General features: G+C 38.1%; 1 pseudogene; it reads right to left on the bottom strand.

Moving 5' to 3' along the window:
• Positions 1 to 7,344: 7,344 nt before the first annotated feature.
• LOC132434248 (small ribosomal subunit protein mS25 pseudogene) lies at positions 7,345 to 8,015 on the bottom strand (annotated as a pseudogene).
• Between the last annotated feature and the right edge of the window lie 15,999 nt (positions 8,016 to 24,014).

Genomic DNA, 24,014 nt, shown 5'->3' with positions numbered 1-24,014 from the left:
CGTATTTTTCTTACCGTCCCCATTTTATAAACTCAGAAAGTGCCTTAAGAAGTTAATGAACTGGTTCAAGGTTACAAAGCTAGTAATCAGCAGTGCTCAGATTTGAAGATAGGAAGTTTAATTCCTGAGACACATTTTAACCACTACCATACAACGTTTTGTGATTACTGATCAAATTATTTTAGGAAACTTATGGTAAGATTACAGATTAATAGACAAAATAAGCAAGCAATATGGAAGATTCTCTACCTCAGAACTTTCATCAATAACATCTGGCCAGAGTAGAGGAGTGTGGAGGTATCTGCATTGAAACAGAGAGAAGCAAATGACTAGAATGTTGGAAAATCTCTGAATCGCATCAAATGACGCAGATTTTCTTAAGACTCAATGGATTTAGCTTCATAGAGAGAAGGTTAGTAGGAACATTACAATTGAGTTAAAACTTTTTTTTTGTTGTTTTACGCGGGCCTCTCACTGTTGTGGCCCCTTCCGGACGTGCAGCCTCAGCGGCCATGGCTCACGGGCCCAGCCGCTCCGCGGCATGTGGGATCTTCCCTGACCGGGGCACGAACCCGTGTCCCCTGCATCGGCAGGCGGACTCTCAACCACTGCGCCACCAGGGAAGCCCTGAGTTAAAACTTTTTAAGAGCTGTCATGTGATAAAGGAAGGAGGCTGACTCTGGGTTGATCCAAAGACGTAAATAACGGCCCGTCAATAAAAGTTACAGTGTGGAGACAGATTTGGAGTTAATTTGTTAATCAGCCATCATTCTGTGAATGTTCTATCATGCATAGCTTCTCTGGAATGAAGTTCACAAACAGAGCACCAGATGAAAACCTATATCAGAAGTCCCTTTAATTTATTTTCATTGACATTGAACATTTCAATGTGCATCTGTAGTTGTTGTTGGGGGAACTATTAAAGGGGTAAGAGCAGCACTGGCAGTGGGAAGAAGCCGGAACTTGTGAAATCTATCAGGGAGATGTCCACGGAACCTTAGCACACACAGCATCCTTAGCATGCATATGTAGGAAAAGTTCTTAACCAAGTGTCACTCGCTCTAATTCAAGTAGTAACATTATTTGGAGTGTTCTGGATTACCAGAGCATGAGTAAGTTTGACCAGTTGTTTAAAATAAGAAAGCCCACATCAGGCTTCTGTCAGGTTTACTGAAACAAACAGGCATAAAATTGCTCTGGAGATTGCACACATATACAACTTCTTTCCCCCAAATCATCTAATCATCTGGAAATTGAAAGCGCTTAGACTGGAAATCCCACGCAGTCAGGGATTCTGTGTTCGTTGCTGAATTCTCAATACTCAGCACAGAAACTTGCACCTAGCAGGTCCTCAATAAATAAATAGTCATTGAGTGAAGCACAGTAAATGCGATAGGTAATCATTCCCAGGAATTGCATAAACATGATGATCAGGAGTGAATTGAGATTTAAGTTACAGAACTTCTGGAAATATTTTAAATCTTTCCTGTTGCTTTATGCTTTGACTCCAAAGTCTTGAGTTCAGAATTTAAGAAAATTGGAGATAAATGGTCCAGACAGTTCCTGTTAAAACAGCGCAGCAGCTCATCTATTCCAAAGAGTCTTTCGTTTGCAGTTAGACCTGAGCTTAGTCATGTTTCCAGAAAGCCCTACTTTCATAAAAAGTGGTTTGGATCCACTGCAACTTAAACAGAAGATGGCAATACTAGTGAGCAGACTTCTAGATTTAACAGCTTTCTTAAAAATTAAGAACACACAACCAGACAGCCTGCAGGATACCCCTGAGAAAAGTTTCATTATATTTAAACAATTGAATGTCAGTGCTAATAACCGATTCCTGCTGGGTTGAATTCTTTCCCAACAAAAAGGAAACCATTTAGTCACACTAGCATGTGTCCTCCACGTGAAACATTTGAAGTTGTCTTAATGTGTTGCAGGTGATGTTGTCAAGAAAGGGTTGTGACCCTGGAACCACTACTGAACAACTTGGGAGTTGGTTATCCTGCATTTATTCTCTTCCTTTCTTGGAACACTTGATGTGCTCCTAGCCTCTGAATAAAGTATGTACACAGTAGAATCAAACCAAGTGCAATAAAGGGAACTGAAAAGCTGCAGTTGGTGGTATAACCGCTAATGGTGAGACTGGCCTACAGTCAGAAAATTGCTTTTTCTGTGATTTTTCTCTCCTCCATCTGATTTTCGAACAAGTTACATTTTAGAAAATGAAATGTTATATATCTCATTCATTTGAAAGCAGGATGACTATAAATGAGAATATTCTTTAACTCATATTATTCCTGCTTTGGATGTTATAAATAAGAAAATGCTGAACTCCCTGCACTCTCCCCCACCCCTCCCCCACCCCAGAGCATCTAATACTGCCTTGTATGTTCTTAGGTTGATTGCAAACTTTTCCATAGTTATACGTTGACCCACTAAAGGGTAAAAAATTAAAAGAAAAATTCAGGCGAAGTGACTAGATCAATTTAGACCCCCTATGGCTTACCTCCCATTTGTGAAAGGGATAGAATATCCTCATGAAACCTCAAAGTACCCCATTCCATTTCTTTGAGGATTAATCAGTCAACAACTAATTATTGTATTATCTACCAGACACATAGAGGCACAGCATTACGCCAAATCTAGGCAAGCCATGCCAAGATAAATACCTTCGTTTGTTTTAAAATTAACCCCGCTGCTCTGATAAGGTAACTACAGAACACGTAAACCCAAATCAGTGATCGATTTTCCAGCAAGTGAATTTGAAAGCTTTGATTGAAAATGTTCTAAACATTTTTAATCTCTCTTTCTTCCTACCCATAACAGTAAAACTGAAAATAAGCACTTATACAACCTGGCCAAATATTTAAAGAATGAGTTTGTAACCAGCAATATCTTAAAATGTGTTTGAGTTATTCTATATGCTACTTAAATAGTTAAACTGTCAGCCTGGGATTTTGTATGTATTCCTCATTAGGTTGCCTCTAAGACCCCAAGGTTGGTATATCTGCATTCTAAAATTTTGTATTTTTCCATGGTTTATATACCCCATAAAATGCCTTGAGAACTTTATGAGGGATGTTACATTAATATGTGTTATTATAAATATGATTTAAATATCTAAAGCATTACAGAGTGATTACTGTTCAATAAGGCAGCATGCATAAAAAGGTTATCTCCACACTGTGCTTAGGTTTCTACAATATAATATAATGAATTGTTCGATATAGTTTGCATGCTATTTGTCTCTGTTTTTTCCTGGGCTCGAGGGAAGCTGATGTGCAATCCTTTAACAAGATGATCATAAATTGCAGAACAATAAACAGCCCTTGAGATTTTTAGATAGTGTGTTGTTAGCATGCAATCCATCTTGGGAAACTTGATTTAATACCTCAAAGGAACATCTCTGACAAGGCTCAACATTGTTTTAAACTGCTGCTAAATCAATTAGTACATTGGAGAATCCTAATGTCTCTGCCTCTTTCCTAGCCCATCCCAAGAACATCGGCTGGTTATTTTGTAAAGCAAAAGATTTAGGGAGCCCCTGCATGGATGCACTTGAGTTCCCCTGGAAAACATTAAAGGTGATCCTGCATGAAAGGAAGGATCATCCAGCCTCCCTAAATCATCAAGATCAGTGAGGGTGTCATCTTCAAAATTCATTTCAATTTTTCTAAATTACCCTTCTTGTGGCCAAGAAGGATAAATTTAGATAAAAGGTAATTATTATTCTAAAGTCAAGACTATAAGTCAAGTACCCTTCCCCTCCAAAATGTATATATATTTGCTTTTATTTACACATTTCTTTTGGTGTATATAATGTATCTTGTAACTATGTATATTCATATTATATTGGAGAATCTCAAGACATTTATAGATATTGTCTAATCCTCACACATCTATTATCTCATAAACGTTAAAAAAACAATAAAAACAAAACCCACCCTGTGGAAAAAGAGATGTCAACAATTCTTAGTTCATGATAGATCATTCATTTCTTTTTTCTACTGCATGAAATGAATAATTAAAGTAACAATTGCTATGCAAGGAGGATCATGACCTCCCCTTAAATTTTATGGTATTTCCTGCTTTTCTTAAATGGTGTCCTTTTATTTTTCTACATTAATTTACTGAAGACAATTCTCGGGCAATTCCTCATCTTTCTTTCTATCTTTTGTTATGGTGCAATACTCTTGCTTTTTCAATATCCCCCAGACCCAGCTGGCCCCTGTTGCCTGCAGGGTGAAATCACAGATTGTGTTGAGGGGAGACACCCAGCTGTACCCCTCAACCATGCTTTCCAGGGCAAGTTCACTCCACTTATGCATCTGGGACTAACTGGCTGGATTAAGAAACAAAGCGAAATAAACAAAGCAGTTAATCAGTCCAACTAAAAGAAACTTTTCGTTTTCCCTTAAACAACAAGGCCAAGTACCTGTTTTACCTGACTTATTAAAAAAAAAAAAAAAAAAAAGCAGCAGCCTGTTCTGGCGATGTGTAAACACAGTCAATGTTTTCCTCAGCCCAAGGTTAGTTTCCTCTGACAAACGGATAATTTCAACATTTTATGTCTGTTCTTTCCTTTAAAGACGCATAGGGTATGCTTTTCTGGAAGCCGTCTAAACTTCATATTAACTCCCATACATAATGGGAATCCTCACCTTATTTGCTCCCCTATGTAATGGAAAGCCAAAAGGTAAAAGCTTTTTTCTCCCCTCTCCAAATAATTGAATGAGTATTTAAGTAGCCTGGTTCATAATTTAGAGTCAGGATGAAGCTCATTTTTCTCATCCATAAGAACTACGAACAGTGTTATATTTTGCTTTCTTTATAATGTTATTTCTAGACAAAGTGAGAAACAATCAATTTCTAAATTACATCTCTTGTTTCGCTCTATTGCTCCTTTTTGGGGCCGTTAGTACAGTTAAATAATACATTACAATGTAACTGACAATAATTGCTCGTGTGTTTTAAAAATTTATCAGTCCCATGTGTATATTTGTTCGGTCTCACTACAATACTATAATGCAATCTGGCAGATTATCCTCATTTTATGTAAGGAAAAATGGAGGCATAAAGTGGAAAAGCAGCCAGAGGAACAGGAAAAAGCCAAGGCCAAAGTCAGGTAATTTAAATATTTTAATGCTTTTGTAGGGTTTTGATTGGAAAAGAGGCTTAGCGTAAAAATGGAGAGAATGTTTTGGTATGAGGTGTCTTTTAAAAATTAGCCAAGAGTTCATTCTCACACTTTTTCTCTTTGTCCTCTGAGGTATCAATGAAACTTTAGTACATACTGGCGCTTGCCAAATTCAGCTGTATTTAGCTCAGTAGTCCTTAATAAAAGAAGTGATTCTGATCGCAGAATTGGTTTCAATAAATCCTATTCCCGCGTTATCTTTCATGGAACCTAAATGACATCTTCCTCATAGTCAAACCTTTCAATGATTTCAAAACCAAACAGGACTTGCCACACAGCAGGGGCTCCAAGGTTAGTACCTGTTTCATTGATTGTTATAGAAACCACTCTTGTTCAAAACATGAACTCCCAAGATATAAGGGGGAAAAATGACATGGTAGAGCTTCTTTCTTGTCATTTCCTTTCTGTCCTGGTCCTATTCAAGTGTCTTTTCTACAATTTTCTCCTTTCACCTCATTCAGATGTATCTCTGTAGCACGGTCCGACCCCATTTTTAAGTAATCAGAGGCTCATGGCTCAGTGTGTAGGTTATTCTGGTCCACTATTATCATTACTTCCTGAAGCTTTTGGATGCCCTAGTACCATTCCTTTTCTTGTTAGTGTCTTTATCAGAAAGTGAAAACAAAAAGGCACTGAATTGAAACCAGTTTGGTTTGTGAATTTCTACTTCTATAGAGCCTTCCCAAAATGAATGGTTGAAAGGTTTATGCTCTTCACTGGAGTAATCCAAACTTTATATACCATGAACACAGACAGTTAATAGTTAGGTTTTTAAAAAATAATCATATCTTCAAAAATGCTTTCTATCTACCCATTTCCAAGTTCCTGTTATTCAACAAACATTTCTTGGTCATTTTGTTTTATTAGTTGCTGTACGTAAAAAATTTTAAAGTGGAGACAACACAAAATGCTCTAATACAAGGTAGTATATTATATTAGTATAAAAGTATATTAATTAAATGCTACATATTACATTAATTAATTTATCTATGCCAAAGTGGGCATAGAAAATTAATTCTCTGGGAGAATCTAGGAAGATTTTATAGGGGAGGTGGGTTTTGAGTTTGGTGTTGAACGATGGAATTAGATTGTAGCCTTGAATACTAAGCTAAGACATTGATTTTATTCTATTGTAAAAGAAAGGATTGACTTAACCTTTGGAACTTTAATATCTCCATCTGTATTACCAAATCGAACATAAAACATGAAATGATATTGACCTGTTAAATGGTAGCAAGACATACCTGGCCTGGGGCAATGACTAGACTCTGAATACAAGCACTCTCTCCACAAGGATGACAGCACCCGAAGGACAAGACTTGCTCCGCAAATTACATGCAAGTTGGAAAAATTAAAAAAAAAAAAAAAAAGAAAGAAAGAAAAAGAAAGGTGTCACCGGTGATTTTTAAAGGTAGAGAATAAGAGGATCCCACGACTTAATTCATAACATTTAAGTTATTCTCTAGTTGCTTTCTATTCTTAAATTTCCTCCAGCCTTTTGATATTTAGATTACCTTTTACTTAGATTATCTTTTATTATCCTGTAATAGAACATGTCTGATTCTTTGACTTATCTCTCAAGTAAAAACTGGAACTTGCAAGTCAGAGTAACCGGATGATGCTTTTAAAAAGCAATGCCATCAAAAGCATTTGAAATTAGTCCCATTTACTTTAAATACAGGATTTTTACAAATGGATCTTAATAAACAGTCTGAAGGTAATAGATATGTTAAACCGCAGAGTCCTAGTCATCATCATTGACTCTCCACACAGAGACCCTTTACCAATTCAAATGCCTTTCTCAGACGCTTGCAACGCCTCTCACGATGAGTTACTATATTAATTACTTTACTCTTACCCCCAATTTTTCTGAATATATATTAGTTTCCAAGTACTCTGCCAGGAAGTGAGGACAGGAGAATAGGAAGTGCCTAACCCATCTTCAACGATCATAAGTTTTTCTTTCTGTGTGTGATTCTGAAGCATTTATTGCCCTGATGGTGCAGGGTGATCACTGGGCAGCGTGGCTGCAGACCACCTCCTCCCTTCCCCCCACGTGCTTTTACACAGGTGTGTAAAGGGGACCCTTTTATTGCAAAGAGATTTTCAGTCTCTCAGGGAATAGAACCAGGGGCTTTTCTCCGGCCTCAGTCTTGGGCACTGGCTTTCAGAGAGAGTTTGTACTTCCCTGTCATCTCCTTGGGCAACGGCACGGGGCCCGGGCAGGACACCTGCCCCTTCATCTCACAGATGCACTCCCACTTTCAGGGCCCAGAGTGGGCTGGGTGAGAAAGCTGACTTTTCTCCTGTTCCTCTTTCCTGAGGGTTTCCTCATTCTTCCCCAGAATCTTTTTGATGTGCTCCACGATCTGCTTATTGCTCTTGGTCTCCACGCCCACGAGGACTTGCTCCCCAGAATCCCAGTAGAACCGCAGGAAGGGTGTCAGTGTCATGTGCTTAAACATCATGATCTGCACCCAGGGGTCCTTGTACTGGATCGGAGGTATGTTGAAAACCACGAATTCCCTGGCGCCTTCGCCCAGCTCCCCGTGCGTGTTGTAGTTCACCGTCATGACCTTCACGAGTCCTTGAACACCACGTCTCCCTGGCGCAGGTACTGCGGGGTGCAGCGGATCGGGAAGCGGCCCGTCACAGGCACGGGTGCGACGGAGGAGCCGGACCCCCTGCCGCGAGCCCAGCAGCGCGAAGAGACGAGCGCAGCCGATGCCTCCAGGGCGGCCCTCGCGCAGCTTCTCCAATGATCATAATTTTTAAATGAGATTTTTCTGAAATGAAAATACTTGAAGGCAAGAAACATGTCATATATATACATCTGTATATCCGCAATAGCTATGAGTACTAGCAAGTTACCTAATTTCTCTGGATCTCATGTTGATTTTTCAGAGGGTTATCTTGGGAATTAAATGAGTTAGTGTATCTAAAACTCATCATAAACACTCACATATTATACAGGCATACCTCGTTTTACTGTGCTTCGCTTTACCGTGCCTCACAGATATTGCGTATTTTACAAATTGAAGGTTTGTGGCACCCCCGAGTCGAGCAAGTCTACCGGCGCCATTTTTACTAAAGCATTTGCTCACTTTATGTCTTTGCGTCGCATTGTGGTAATTCTCTCAGTATTTCAACTTTTTCATTTTTATTATATTTGTTATGGTGATCTGTGGTCAATTACCTTTGATGTTACTACCGTGACTCACTGAAGGCTCAGATGATGGGCAGCATTTTTTAGTAGTAAAGTATTTTTTAATTAAGGTGTATGTACATTGTTTTTTAAGACATAATGCTATTGCACAATTAATAGACTACAGTATAGTGTAAATGTAACTTATGTATGCACTGGGAAACCAAAAAAAATGTGTGACGCGCTTTATTGTCATGGGTATGAAACAGAACCCACAATATCTTTGAGGTATGCCTGTATTTATTGTGCAGAGTAGATGTTCTATTGAGGTTTAGTGAAATGAATGACTAATTTAATTGGGCCCTCTCTGCAGTTTCTAGATTGAGAATTAACTTCTCACTTACCAAACGAACTTATTTTTTAATTAAAGGCTACTTGCTAATATCACATTTCATTGACACTGAAATGCAGATATGTTGCTGTCATTACAGAAGTTGACTTGGCTTCAAAGCAGTTCTGTTGTCTTCATGAAATTGTACTTTGTGACTTTCTCTCTGCATGTCACTTCTAAACTCCAGCAAGAAAATAATGATGGGCAACATAACAATAAAAGCGACTGTCTCTTCTATTCCTTATCTTCTCTTCTAGAATCCTCCTTGCAACAGGGATTCAATGCCATATGGAGGTACGCTTCCGTGCTGTCAGGATGTGGACCTGTGGTGCGGTACAAAACTCCCTTTTCCTCATTAAAGGCATGCAAAAGTCTAAAAATAAATCTTCTGCTCGTTCATCCTTCACTTTTTAGCAAACCTCTGGGGACAACTGCCAGCCAGGCAGTTCAGGGGAGGAAAGTGAAGCTGAAGTATTCAGAGGGCGAAGCAGGGAGGCAGAGACTCATGATACAGGATTGGAATTAAAGCCAGCGGGAGGTCAAGAACTTGCTAGTAAGATGTTGCCCATCATGTTTTACATTAAGTTAGTCCCGGAGGACCTTCGTCCCCTAAACTCTAAGAGGGAAAAGATAGCTGGTGAGTCAACTGGGCTGTTGCTGTTGTATAAGGACTTAGAATTACAGCAAAAGCAATAGGCTGGAAGAGGTGAAGACTGGCATTCTTGCTCGTCCTCAAGGCCCAGCATCTGTGCAAAAACTGTGACTCCTTGCAAAGGTGGTCTTCTTTATTGTTCTGATTTTATAGCCCCTGAAACTCTTGTCCCCCAAATAGCCCCTCACTTGTTTTGTCATCATGCCTAAAATCTCCATGCTACTTATCCTCTTATTGTAATGGACAGGTTATCTGGGAAGAACATCAGGTAAAATCGTTTCCAGCCACTCAAATTTTAAATCCAGTTAATTTTATCAGTTTAGTTTTGTTTTCCAGTAAAACTCTAAGGGATTTAGACATGAAGTGGGCAACTTTCAAAAGGGGACGCTCTCCTTGAGGAAGGTAAGAGCAAGATCTTGATCACTAGACTGCCCAGGAAGAGTCCTCTGATAGTACTGGTACTCCAGTAGGGCTAACAGGGAAGTGTGCACACAGAAAGTGATGGAGGGTGCTGAAGACCACCTTCACCTCAGTAAAGTGCCCAGAGGCTTCCTCTACTCTCTTTCCTTACTCCCTGGTGGCCCAGTATCATTTCAGGACTAAGGCTTAGAGCATTTAATAGACAGCAAATAAATTGTGGAATTCTTAAGAGATGGCTCATCTTTGTTCCTACCCAGATAAAAAGATTGAATTCCAGAACAGTAATATTGGATATCTATCTCTTAAAATGATATTCAGTTAAGAATATCTTTTGCTTTCCCCCCAGTTGTGTTCCATACAACCTAAGGAATATTCTAAAAAAAAAAAAAAGATGATGACCCTATCTTCAACTTAAACCCTCAGATTCTTGAAATTCTCAGCACTGTTTTATTCATTTTCTTTATTTTGGATTCTTAGAAGTCCTGGTTTCTTCCTCATTAAAACAAATCAGAATATTCTGGAAGTGGTGAGACTTTATTAAGGAAAATTCTGCCTCCATTCTCATTAGGCTCTGGTAGACTTGATAAAAGCAAATGTTATTGCAGAAGAAAATCATAGCTGAACTTTGAAAAATTTTAAACTTACCTCCTTTTGGACCAAGCTTTATCAAATGAAGAACTGAGCTGTAGGATTACTCGAGAATAATATTTAATCTGAGCTTGGATTTGTATAGGAGAGTCTACAGATATTGTGAATTAAATCAATTAATTTAACTGCATACAATCTGGGTATTCTATTTGCTAGAGTTCCAGAGCACTTTTTCTGTACTCTTCCCTTTAGAGATCTATATAGTCATGATCTCAAGAAATATAGATGGATAGACAGACATAGATATAATTTTCCCTACATATATACTTTTCCTTTCCAAAATGTCTATTGCTTGATCTGATTTAACTGGTATTGAGAGAGGACTGAGATCCCTGGACAGATGTGGAGTATTTTTTTTAATGTTTTGTTAGGTTTGAAATATTTCTGTGTTTTCACTCTTTCTTTTAGACTGTTCTTTCAACAATATCAAACATCTTGCTAGGTTTAAGATTTTAGCAAGTGCTTTTTCCTCTTTCATTTTTAAACTAACACGAATCCATTTATTCAAGGGAATTTTACTGAACGCAGAAGTTGAAAAGAATACTTATAAAACAGCATCATGAAATAAGAGCAGGCACATTGAATTGTTAACTTTATTGATTGACTATGTAAAGCATTCTAAACTCACTCAGAGAGAAGCACTGAGGGGCTAAGTTCATTGCAGGGCAATTCAACAGAAATTCCATGCAATGTGAACTCAGCTTTCAACACAAAATTAAAGGGCTTCAGAAATCATACATTGCAGCTTGCACTAGACATATGAGACATAAATATATGCATCTGCAAAGATGGGAAAAAAAGCAATGCTTTTAAATTGTCTTAATATATCACTTAGAATTTCATGTTTCAGGTCTCAAGAACAAATTACACCTTTCACAAACATAAAATACAGGTGTATATAATCACCACTTTATGGTCTCCTGCATAAAGACATATCGCAAAATCTTCTATTAATTACCAAAATGATTACTCAGTTTCCTGGTTTGTAGGAAAGAAGTTGATAACAAACTTACAAAACAAACAAACAAAAACTCTCCTTAAACCAGACACATAGAAAACAATCAACATGCCAAGTCGTTTCTGTTAACTCACATGTGCATACATCAAGGAGCGATGACAAACATGTCACTATAGGCACAGAAGGAGTCTAATAACATAGGATATAGGACATAGAAATATAACAAGATTCTCTGTCTCGATAAGAACTTGAAGTATTATTGCAAAGACAAGGCATATCCATGGAACATTGAGATAACCTGTGCAAGGGTTAAATTAATGACTAAGCTCATGGATGGGGTGGAAACTGCATTCCCACCATAAACACCCCATTACAGAGCATTCTTTTCCTCTGACTTATACCTAGCTGTTGCCTATTCTCCTGTATTTTTTCCTCTCCTTGTAGCCTTTCTTACTTTACGTACGTAGGGGGTTATACTCTCCCTCCTCCCCTCTCCCTTTTGGTTACATGTGGTATCTGCAGATGCAGCCCACACAGTTCTCTCTATGAACATCCACTGATAGACAGGTGCAGAGATTGATCACGGCTCGGTAACAGTGCTGGAAATGGCCGCCAGTTGTGAAGAAGAATAACAGCTGGCAGCCATTCTGATTGGTGCTGGCACCGAGGCTTTCTTATGAGATCCAAATGCCTTGAGAACCAAATGTTCCTGGGATTCAGGCTTTCTGCAGCCAACAAAGCTTAGGTCAAAAAGCTAATTGGCTACTTGAAACTTTACTTAGATATCTTCAAGAGAAACAAAAAGGGTTGTTTCTGTTCACTCACGTATGCATATACCAAGGAGCGATGGCTAAACAGATAGACAAGAAAAAGCCAAATGCTTCTTTGAAAGAGCTCTTCTTTCAAGGTAAGATGAGGAAAGGTTTTGAAATAACAATGCAAAATACCTTTTCTATAGAAGCCAAACTGTTATTTCGTACATTCACCATGTAATTATGTCTTTGGTGATATAAAATCTTCTCCATTGTAATTGTTGAAAGCTGAACAAGTCTAGAAAGAGAAAGAAAAGAAAGAAAGAAAGAAAGAAAGAAAGAAAGAAAGAAAGAAAGAAAGAAAGAAAGAAAGAAAGAAAGAAAGAAAGAAAGAGAGACCCTTTACAGAAGAGAGTTTGGTGCAATTCAAACAGAAATCACAACGCCACACCAATAAAACACTACTTCCTAAACTTTCCCTATCATTGCCTATGTGAAACATTGTTGTTCTTTCTCCTTTGCCCCATACTCAAATGCCAGGGCCACAGTAGGGCATGACACAAAGAGTGAAACAGTTCTGTGGCATTCTGATTAGACTCTAACAAAAGCACTTTCCAAAATGCTGTTTCACTAGTGGACAGTTCAATAAAAGAGGGAACTGGGAGGGCAGAACCTCCTGGACACTGCCATTAATGAACATCCAGTCCACACTGACCTCTGCGCATTGCGGGGCCAGACACCATACAGAGCAGGGCACAGACACGCTCCCTGCTACTCTTTAAAGTTTACAATTGAGAACAGATGACAATAGGCTGAGACAACTGATAACACTGTAAGATCATGTACTGAAATTAAAGCATCAAGCAAACAGAAAGAAAAAAATTGAGCTGTAATGTACAATAGATTAGGATATAAAAAGGCACTCTATGTCATCCATTGAGAGGGAGCTTCATTTTTAGTTAATGAGGAAAAATCTTATCAGGGAGGTGGAGCTTGAAGAGGTCTTTATGTAAAGAAATCAGATGAGGAATTTGGCAAACTAGGGGGAGGGCAGTGCGCCAGAGGTGGGGATCATAGGCTGACAATGTCAAGCATTGGGTAAGGGCAGGAGACAGATTGACACTGGCCAAGCGGAGGGCATGGACTGAAGCCCAGGGTGAGAAAAGAGATTGTAGCTAGATAGCACTTGATACAAAATTAAAACTCAATCTTTGTTTGCTCTAGAATTTCATTATACCATGACATGAATAAATGCGTCTATAGCACGTGCGTTACTTCCCACCTTGAAGTAGGCAGCTGTCTGCTGCCTATTTGCCATTCCGCCTCAGGTGGCATAGGTAAGGGAGAAGAGTGCGGCCCGGGTGGGTGTCTGGACTGAATGTGACCACTTCTTTTGATGGTACTTCAGCGGTAGCTCTGAGGAGAGAGAGATCTTGAGTGAGAAGCAAAGAATACAAAAACCACAGAGGAAAGAAAGAACATTCATTCATTTTGCTTCTTCTTCCACTTTTATTATTAGAGTTAGTTGTGGGTTTAATTTGGTGCTTGGTTTCTGTGTATGAATGTAGAAAGTATCTCATGAACTCATTTCTATTTATTTGCAGCATTACCTCCTTTGAGATAATGTGAATTTTTATTTTCTAAAGGGGATCCTCTTCCCCAGGTAATGTGATCTATTATCCAACCATCACGAATGTTATTCCGCCCATTTGAAGCTAGTTCAATCTGACCAGCAAGGTAACACTCTTGAATAAACAAAACTCAAATGTATAATTGTGGGAAGCTACTTGCCTTATTAATATTGTCCTGAGCTTTTTCATAGTCCAGTGTCACGGTTTTGTAAAAGCCTAAGTTTCCAAACCATGAGAGCCTATGAAGTTTGAAGTGGTCTAGACAAGAACAATCAAAGAAAGGTTAAAGGGACTCTGGAGAAAGGTTATAGGAATTGGCACTATGTCACCCGGGAGAGAGAAAATGAAAGAGCAAAGACCAGCCTTATGTAATTGGGAAAACGTGGTTGATTTGTGTATGTAGACACTTCGGTTAGACTAAAGGAAGAACTCTTAAAGTAGGAATGCACAACTGAGACTCTGGAACTGTAACAATGGTGATCTTTAAGACTGGGATGGACACACTTGTCCAGTGCAGAAACTCACCTGTCTGGGGACACCTCGGGCTTGATTCAGACCATCTCTTCCAAACCTGTCATTTGATGTTACTTCCTGCCTAGTTCGTATGTAAGATGATATGAAAAGATGAGGTGTTGCTGTAAATCTTTATTTGTGACTTCACATTCATTGTTAGAAAGAATCAGAAGGGTCAGTGTCATCTCCTTTTGACTCAAATCTGAGATTGTTCTCTCCTCTTCTACCACAAATTCAGATTTGCTTTCTTTTCAGCAGAATTTTCTTGGGAAAATTCAAGGATAATAAAGAACTGTGTATTTGGTTCACTACTCATATATTTTCTCATTATTGTGCTTCTTTCACTCGGTTAGTAGAGGGTTTTTTTATCAATATAAACAGTATCTTTTCTTTTTTAAGATTTCCATTTTCATAGTGTCATTACTGACACTGACAGCTGCCTAACAGTCATGTGAAATGTATAATTGCCTAAGGAAGAACATCCCATGACCGATTCTTTCTCTTTCATATTAAAAAGATAGACAGGCTTGCTAAGCCCCAGGCTTCAGAACTTTATGTCAGCTCAGGATTATTTTCCAGATATTATATTCATATATTTTTCTACATGTATCAAATGATTTTCTCTGGAATAAGTTTAGTAATATAGGTCTTCCCTGCTTTGTCCCAGGGATTGCCTTTTTGTACTTGTTCTAGATCTTCGTCTAGAGCACCACTCCCAGGTCCGAAAAGGCAGAGATAATTCATGCCCTTAATTATTATGTCTCTAGTAACAGTATAACCATCACCCCAAATTTCAAATATTATCTAAACTGCTTTCTAAATTTTGAGTTTGAATTTAACGTAGATTTTTAATTTTTTTAAAGGGAATGTCAGCACATATACATTTTTTTTTTCCTGATGGTGCTTTGATTATTTTTTCACTGTTTGCCGGAAGAACCATCCTTCAAGGCACACCCCTGACTGCATTAACATTCTTTCACTTCCCCTCTCTCTATCCCTTTCACCTTATCAAAAACTCTCATTCAGGACTAAAAAGGAAATGCCTGAACTTTTTATGAAGTTTTTATCTTTTCTCAAGGACACATCATTCTGATTCCCTTAACATTTTCTAATTGCTCATTTTAATAGCCCTGATCATTTTTGTTATGATCTTTTGGACCCTCTCCAAGTAATCCGTAAGTATGACATTCCTTTTTGGGTTTTTTTTTTGCAAACTGGTAGGGAAAAGTTGATATTATATCATGGCAGAGAGTGATTCCCAAGGAATAAAATCTTCAGGGCAGTTAGAGAATTGAGGGCTGAGAAATTAATGTAGGCTGTGCAATTTATGTCAGACTGCGTCTTGGTGGTAGACTTCAGGCTACTGTCATTTTAAGTTACTTTCTTTATGTCTTTGTACATTTCCCTCTAGCCACAGCCCACTTGGAGTAAAAATGAGGTAGATAGGAGTATTTCCTTGTCTCTTTCTTATCACCCTCTGAACACTACAGTTCTTTAAGGCCCTGCTCTGTATCTTCCCCGTTTATTTTTGGGGTCCTAGGAAGATGTCTCATGTATACTCATGAACAAATTCACATGGCTATTCTTCATTTTCTCCACTATCAATAGTACATGTGCATATTTCCATTCTTGCTGTAGCTGGTTCCTGTTATCAAGAGAAACAAGGCCACTTCAGAGTACCAAAGCTGCCATTCTGTCCAGATTTTTATGAGGTACTGTTCTGAGGTCCCCTGACGTGGCCACACCATTGCCACCATGGTTAGTGCCGCTGCTTTACCGGAGCGTGTGATGGCTCCAGAATCTCTGTGTAAGAGGTGTCTGGGCACAGCAGTTGGGTGGGGAGCAGGGAGAGGTAGCTTGGCAGAATTTGTTCGGAGGCTTTGTTTGTATTATTTACTTAGACCTTGGGTTTCCTAGTGTACCTTTAGAGGTTAAGGCATTGATGGATATTAGCTACCTCAGGAGCCTTCATCGGAGTGTGACCGAGGCTGTGGGGATGTCTCAGGACTAATTCAGGGTGGCAGTCAACTCCAGGGGACAGTTTTTCAGGGTTTGAGATTAGCTTCTGACACTAAGTCATTGCTCAGGGCTCCTTTGCCAACATTCACTCCTCAAAACTCACTACATTTCTACAAACTCAAGATGGTAAAGAAGATGAGGGCATAGAAGCATCCGTGGTAGCAAATTCTTCTTGGAAGTGACACTCTGATTTGTCTCCCGAGGGGCACCTTAGGAAGGAGTTGTTTTTTCTGCTCCATCCTCTTTACTTTTGCATGGAATCCCAAGGCTCGTGGGGAGTCCAGGGAGATGACAAACATGGTGGCCATGTTGGGATGCCCAATTTGAAGAGAAACGTTGTTTTTCCAGACATGTCTGTGCCAACTGGAGAATCAATGTGACAAACTCCTTGTGCATCTGGGTCTGGCAAGAACTCTGGAAAGGATGGGAGATACACGTAATGGTAAGAGCGAGCACAGTGGTCTTTTCCCCATCACGGCATTGTCAATCAAGGGGAAACATTATGACTCGGGCTGGAGAACAAGGAGGAATTATTGAAAGGGGCTCTGAGGGCTGAAAACAAACTTTTGCTTTTTAAAATACTGTACTTCTCAATTTATTTGTTTATTCCCCATCTTTTAGTTGGTAATTTCATTTTTCTTTTATTATTATTTCAATTTTGGATTATTGTTCATGTGTATCCTTTTATATCTTGTTGCAAGATTTTATAGTTTAACTTTGCTCTGGAAGAGAATTTTATGTTTTTACACTTTTGCTATTTTTTTTCAGTTCGTTTTATTCCTCAACTTTTAAAAATGTTAACTACTTTTCTAATTATTTTACTTTTATTCCATAAGTTACCTTTCTTTTATCTTGGGGGGGGTCCACTTTGTTTAATCATCTTTATTTCTTTATTTTACTGAGTTTATTCCTTTTACATTAGATACTTCTCTTTTAAAATTGTTTTTACATCTTCTTTATAGAAGTCAGGAAGGAGGCATGGTCATGGAGGCAGAGAAAGTCACCAAAAACAGGGAAGCCTTGAGAACAGCAACACTTCTGTGCTCCCTTAATAGTTCCCAAGTCCCTTTTAATGTTGAATCTGCTAAAACTTTAACTTGAGTGACTCAGGAAACCACCAAGTTTCAAATTTCCTCCCAGGATAATGCTAATATTACCTGCACTAACAGCACATTCGAACTGCCCAAATGGTGGTGTTTTCTCAGTTCTCTTATGAAGGGAAACATTATTTAAAATCCACAGTCTCTGCCGTATATGACTGTAGACATTGGGCAGAGCTCCAGGTCAGAGCTGGGCAAAGTCACACATAACAGAGGGAGGTAAGAGATTCCTTTCAGGCAAACATTAACAAAATATCCCTAGTTTGACTTCAAGGACTTAGGCTGTCTTTACATTTTCACTAAGACACTCTGAAAGGTGACATTGGAGAGGCTTCTTGATGCGTCTATCACAAGGAGTTATGAAGGGTAAACCAAAGCTAAATGCATTTTGATTTTTTGGGTACTATGGACTGTCGAGGAAGAAGAGAGCATCTTTTCTTCCAAAGAAGAGATCTACATGGTTTTGTTGTAAAGGTCTGAATGTTAAAAACAGAAACAAACAGAAACAACCAAAATAACTCCAAATTAATTAAATTTTAAGAAGAAAACCCTCAAGGAGGGGAAGTTGGAAGACGTGGAAATGCCTTGAGCAGGAGGCATCATGGACACTGAGCCTCAGGAAATGGCACGCGTTGAAGGGGTCTTCAAAGGTGGTAAGATCCGTGCCTCACTGCCCCGACTCTTTTATGGGCTGTGAAATGCTTGGGGAAAACAGCCTTCAATGCTGAAATCTTGAAAGCAGAAGCAACTGGTCACTCACATCATATTCAAAATCCAAGAGGGAGCAGGAAGCCATTTTTATAGGCATGAATTCTATGAATTTATGTAACTTGCTGGGTTGTATTTAAAAGATTATCTTGATTTGTCTTCATGGCTTTAATCATCATTATGACTTACTAAATTCAATGGTGCTCATCCCTCCTTAAGTCCCTTAATTTCCTCTTATTTGAGAGAGAAAATAATTCCTTTAGTGGTGCTGACAGCATTCCGCCCCACATTTAATCCTGTATTAGGTTACTGTCCTAAATCTTTTCCCTACTAAAAACCTATATTCCCAGATTTCCCCTTTCAATCCAGAAGAGAAAAAATTTATCTGAAGTTATTAAAACATTAACTTTAACAACAACAAATTCAAAGCAAGCTAAAGTCTAGTGCTAGGAGGATGATTATATAAATTACAAAACAATGGCATTATGGAATATTATATTACCAAATTATAATAACAAACCATGTAATGAAAGGAATATTATTATTGAGGTAAAAAGAAACATGTAAAGCTTCGTGTGTTTTGCAGAAAACTCATTAACTAACCACAAGGCCTCCCTATTTGGGAACTAAAAAGCACATTTATAAACCACTTCAGGATTAAAAAGAAAACCTAAATAGAAATGATAAACACTTACAACTAAATGCCCATGAAAACACCATATATCAAACTTCTTAATAAATTAGAAAGAATAAAAATAAATAAGTGTTCAGCTCAAGAAACTGTCAGAAGGAAAGTAAAATAAATTCAAATAAAATGGAAGGAAGTAAATATAAAACAGAAATAATGAAATCGAATACTAAAACCAATGGTAATAATCAACAAATCCAAAAGATCCTTCTTTAAAAGCCTAACAAAGTAGATAAGACCCTGGAAAATTAATTAAGAGAGAAAGTAAAAATAACAGGAATAAGAAAGAGGAAATAACTACAGAGAAGTAGAGATATTAAAATCCATAAGCAACTATTATAAATAAATTTACTTAATAAAAATTTGGAAGTCTAGATAAAATGAAAATGAAAAAAATTAGAGAGCTATAAATTAATGAAAAATGTTTTGAATGGACCAATTACAGTAAGAGAAACTAAAATGGTGGTAAAGATATCCTTCTTCAAAAGACATCAGACAAAGATGATTTTATAGGAGAGATCTACTAAACCATCAAGGAACAGATCATATTCCTATCTTTCATAATTTGTTTTACAATATGACATATGATGGTAATTATGCGACTAACTTTTTTTTTTGCGGTACCCGGGCCTCTTACTGTTGTGGCCTCTCCCGTTGTGGAGCACAGGCTCCAGACACGCAGGCCCAGCGGCCATGGCTCACGGGCCCAGCCACTCTGCGACATGTGGGATCTTCCCGGACCGGGACACGAACACGTGTCCCCTGCATCGGCAGGTGGACTCTCAACCACTGTGCCACCAGGGAAGCCCATGCAACTAACTTTTTGAGGTTGGTAATTTTTAATACAAAACCGGGCAAAAACTTCACAGAAAAATCAATTGGTGGATAATTTCATTATGGAGGTAGATACAAAATTATGTATGTTAAATTAATACAGCAGTCCATCCCAATAACAATGCATCATAACCAAATTTGGTCATCCCTGGAATGCAAAGGAAGTTCAATATCAGAAAACCTAGCAGTGTAAAACATTGTAATTCATTTTTAACAGATCTGGGGTAAAAAAATATATATATTGAGGTATCGGATTTGCCCTGAAATAAATGAAAAATTTCCATGATCATCCGGAACAAAAACTGAGGTGAACTTCCATTTTCTGGGACCAAAAGAGAATCTGGGGGGGGGCCTGCACTTTGTTGCGTGGGGATAACCTCCTGATGGGAGGAGGGCGGTAACTCCGCCATTTAAAGGTCTGCCGGTGGTGATGGTAGTGAATTTTGCTTAGACTATGGGAGTCCTAAGACGAGACAGCTTAAAGTGATATAAGCAATTTGGTGTGTCTCTTTTCTCAAGCTTTCAGCAAGTCTTGTTTACTTTCTCCCTATTGTCTGAGTTATATTATGGCAGGTTGAAAGATCAGTGTTCCTTCTCCATGGCCAGTGTGGCTTCATCAGATACGGAGGAGACTGGTGCCCAGCAGAGCATCCATCCCATGAAGGTCAGAAGCAATGGCCACAATGTGACATTGAGACAATAAGCCTGCAGCGATATAAACTGAGGGGTACAGTTTGGGGGTGATGGTTTTAACAAATATATCAGTGGGGAAGTATATCATAATCAACCTATGTATTAAAAGGATGGGGAATCTCATTCTTTAGCCGCAGTCTGAAAAGTCCAGGAGGTAGGCATTTTTCATTTCCTCCTAAACTCTAATATATCCTAAGGTTTTTTATTTTCTAGAATTTCTTCTTTTTTCCATTGATTTTGTATTTTTTTCCAGTTTCATTTAGTAGAAATATAATATGATGTCTACCATTTATGCAAATTCAGACTCAGTAAATAATAATTCATTATTTCATTTAATTCTCACACTGCAGGGAGATATTATTTTCTACATGTTAGAGCTGAGGACACTGGAGTTTAGAAAAAGACTTGCCAAGGTGAGTAGAAGAGCCATGATTTGAACCATTATTTACCTGGATCTGAAACCTTTGCCCTGTCACTAAACTATATTGCCTGTTCTCTATCCTTTTGATTTTAAAAATTACAAATGATAGCTTTCTCATTCACCCCTACTTCCAGCTCTCCTTAGCAATGTTTGGTTATAATCAGACTTTAAAATTATTGTCTTTAAGAGGGCTGTGAAATGGGTATGACTCTGTTTTAAATAGATCTTTTTGGAGTATAATTGCTTCACAATAATTGCTTTATTGGAGTATAATAGTTTCTGTTGTACAACAAAGTGAATCAGCCATATGCATACATATATTCCCATATCCCCTCCCTCTTGAGCCTCCCTCCCATCCTCCCTATCCCACCCCTCTAGGTCATAGCCAATCACCGAGCTGATCTCCCTGTGCTATGCTGTTGCTTCCCATTAGCTAACTATTTTACATTTGGTAGTGTATATATGTCAATGCTACTCTCACTTCACCCCAGCTACCCCCTCCCTCGCCCACCCCTTGTTCTCAAGTCAGTTCTCTATGTCTACGTCTTTATGCACACACCCAACATCATACACAAAAATAAACAGGTAAACCTTTAATGAACATTTATCTGTCGTATCAAGCAACGTTTGGTGCAGGAAAAGTAAAAAAAACTTTCTACATATACTGAGAATGGAGAGATTAATAGAGAATTTGGGAATTTACAAAATTATTGGAAGAGTTGGGGAAGTAGCCTTTAGGCTTGTCTGAGGTTACTTCTGGAAATCGTGAGTTGAAATCACACACTCCATTGCTGCCACTCAGTGACTAGAATGTCCCTTCTACTGCTACATGGGCTGCAAATACTCACAATCCAGGCAGCTAGAGAATGGACACCGGTAGCCTGGTGCAGACATTTCCTTCCACTCTGCATGCCTGCCAAAACTGTCGAAAGGGACAGGGAAAAATGGCCCCCTCTTATCTCTGCCTTTTGAATCTCCCCTGAGTACACCTAACAGACAGGACTTAACTTCCATCTGGAATCCTCACAGCTAGAGAGTCTAGAAATGTATTTTTAGTTTTCTCCACTTTCCAAATAAGACAGGAAGCATGGAACCCACACTCCCCACCGCGCCGGATGAATCCTGAAGTTGAGGACCTTCCAAGTGTTTGTTGGGCCCATGAATTTTTTTCTCCTATGAACTGAATGTTCACATCCATTGCTGATTTTTCTTTTCAGCTGGTTGCCTTTTCCTTATAATTTACAGGCATTTATTTATTAACTTATTCTGAACATCAATCATCCATTGGTTGTATGCACTACAGATACCTTTTTTTAGTCTGTGTGGGTTTTTTGTCATAAAAGAAACTTTTATTATAACGTCATCAAATTTATCAGTGATTTTCTTTATGATTTGTGCTTCTTGTGCATTTTTCCAAAGTTATTCTCTAAACTGAGGTCATAAGTCAAGTCTGTACATTTTCTTCTAAATGTTTTACTCTTCACATTTAGGTTTCTATCCATCTGGAATGTGTTTTTGAGAACTGTAAGGGAGAGAAGTGTAATTTTTATTTCATATTATAACAAACAAATAACTGCACAATTTCACCATTTATTATTTCATCCTTTCCTTTACTGATATGTAATGCCCTTCCTATCATGAATTCTGTTCCCTTTTGTACTTGGGACTCTTCCACAGCTCTTTAATTTGTTCCAATTATCTTTTTGTCTATTTCTATTGCAATACCACAGTTTTAATTACCATAATTTTATAATATATTTTTATGACTCAGAGTTAGTGTTAAGTTCTTATTCTTTTTCTTTTAAATTACTAGCACTTCTTGACCCTTTACCGTCGCATAAGGATTTTAAAATCAGTAAGTTCTCATTAAAAGAAGTTGGGGTTTTGTTTAGATTTGTATAATATTTATAGATTAACTTGGAGATATCATACACTCGATGTTCAAATATCGAGTATTCATATCCTCATGCATGATCCACTTTATTTGGGTGGATCTTCTTTGATGTCTTTCAATACATTTTCTAAATGTCTTCATAAAGTCCTTACATATATTTTGTTAAACTTATTAATAGGTACATTACTGATTTTTGAATGGAAACATTTTATCTTGCTAGTTTTTATTTTTGTTTGTTGATGGTATATAGAAACACCAGTAATCCTACAACCTAGCTAAACTTGAATTTGTTCTTACAGATTCATTTGGATTTTTCTTCTTATAGCTAATCATAGTGTCTGAGAATACCGACAATTTTATTTTTCCCTTTCCAGTCCTTACACCTCCTATTTCTTGTACATGTGCTAAGAAGTCCAGCACAACTTTGAATAGCTAATACACTCGGAGTGAGGGACATGTGGATTAGGGGCCAGCTGGTTCTCACCAGGGGTGCTAATCTGTAAAAGGCGCTAAAACTTCAGTGGAATAAATCAAATATATGGTGCCAAAAAACTCAGGTTTCCACAAGCAATTCCTTATAATTTTGTCAAAATGAATATTGGTCCTGCTCCTACCAAAGTGGAGATGCCCTGAATGGAAATTTGTTAAAAAACTACCCCTTGCCAGCCAACTCTGAAGCTAGCTTGTAGACAGTCACCTGAACTTGGCAGCTGAAGTTCTGAAACAAAAAATGATTGCATAGTGCTATTTACTGGAAACAAGTGATTTTCCTTATTACCTAAATTTTAATCACTTTACTATGATGCTTCCCAAATGCACCTGGTTCAGAAAAAAAAAAAGGAAGGTGGAATGTAAACCTTAAGAATTGGAAAACATTTTGCCTTCAGTCACTGGAAGCAAATCACTAAGCAAATTTATATGTGAATATAATATTTGTTAATAGAAAATGGGTGTCTCTCCATCTTCACTAAATGAGTTTAAATGAAAATTGCTTAACGATTATTTTCAAAGGGGACCAAATTATTAGCTTGTTCAAGTTAAGTCCTGTGAAAAAAGGATCTGAGTGTGATACATCTTTTTGTGTGTGTGTGTGATACACCTTTGAGAATGTTTTGATTACCTAAGTTCACCACTGTGTCAGAAAGTGAAGCATGATTGTGTGCACACAGACACACACAGACACACTCAAATATCTAAATTTAGATCAGAGGTTATGGGCATTTGTCCACCTGCCTTTTGGGGAGAAAGGGCCCTTTGATATACATTTGACATATCTTTGATTTTCCTTCCTCCTTTAATTCACAGAGAAACATGTATATTATTTCGGTCTTTGTTTTCGGACAATTTTTT

This window comes from Delphinus delphis, chromosome 11, assembly GCF_949987515.2.
Source record: "Delphinus delphis chromosome 11, mDelDel1.2, whole genome shotgun sequence".
Classification (NCBI taxonomy): domain Eukaryota; kingdom Metazoa; phylum Chordata; class Mammalia; order Artiodactyla; family Delphinidae; genus Delphinus; species Delphinus delphis.
The sequence above is the reverse complement of the archived record's forward strand: the minus strand, read 5'-3'. Positions and strand labels throughout refer to the sequence as shown.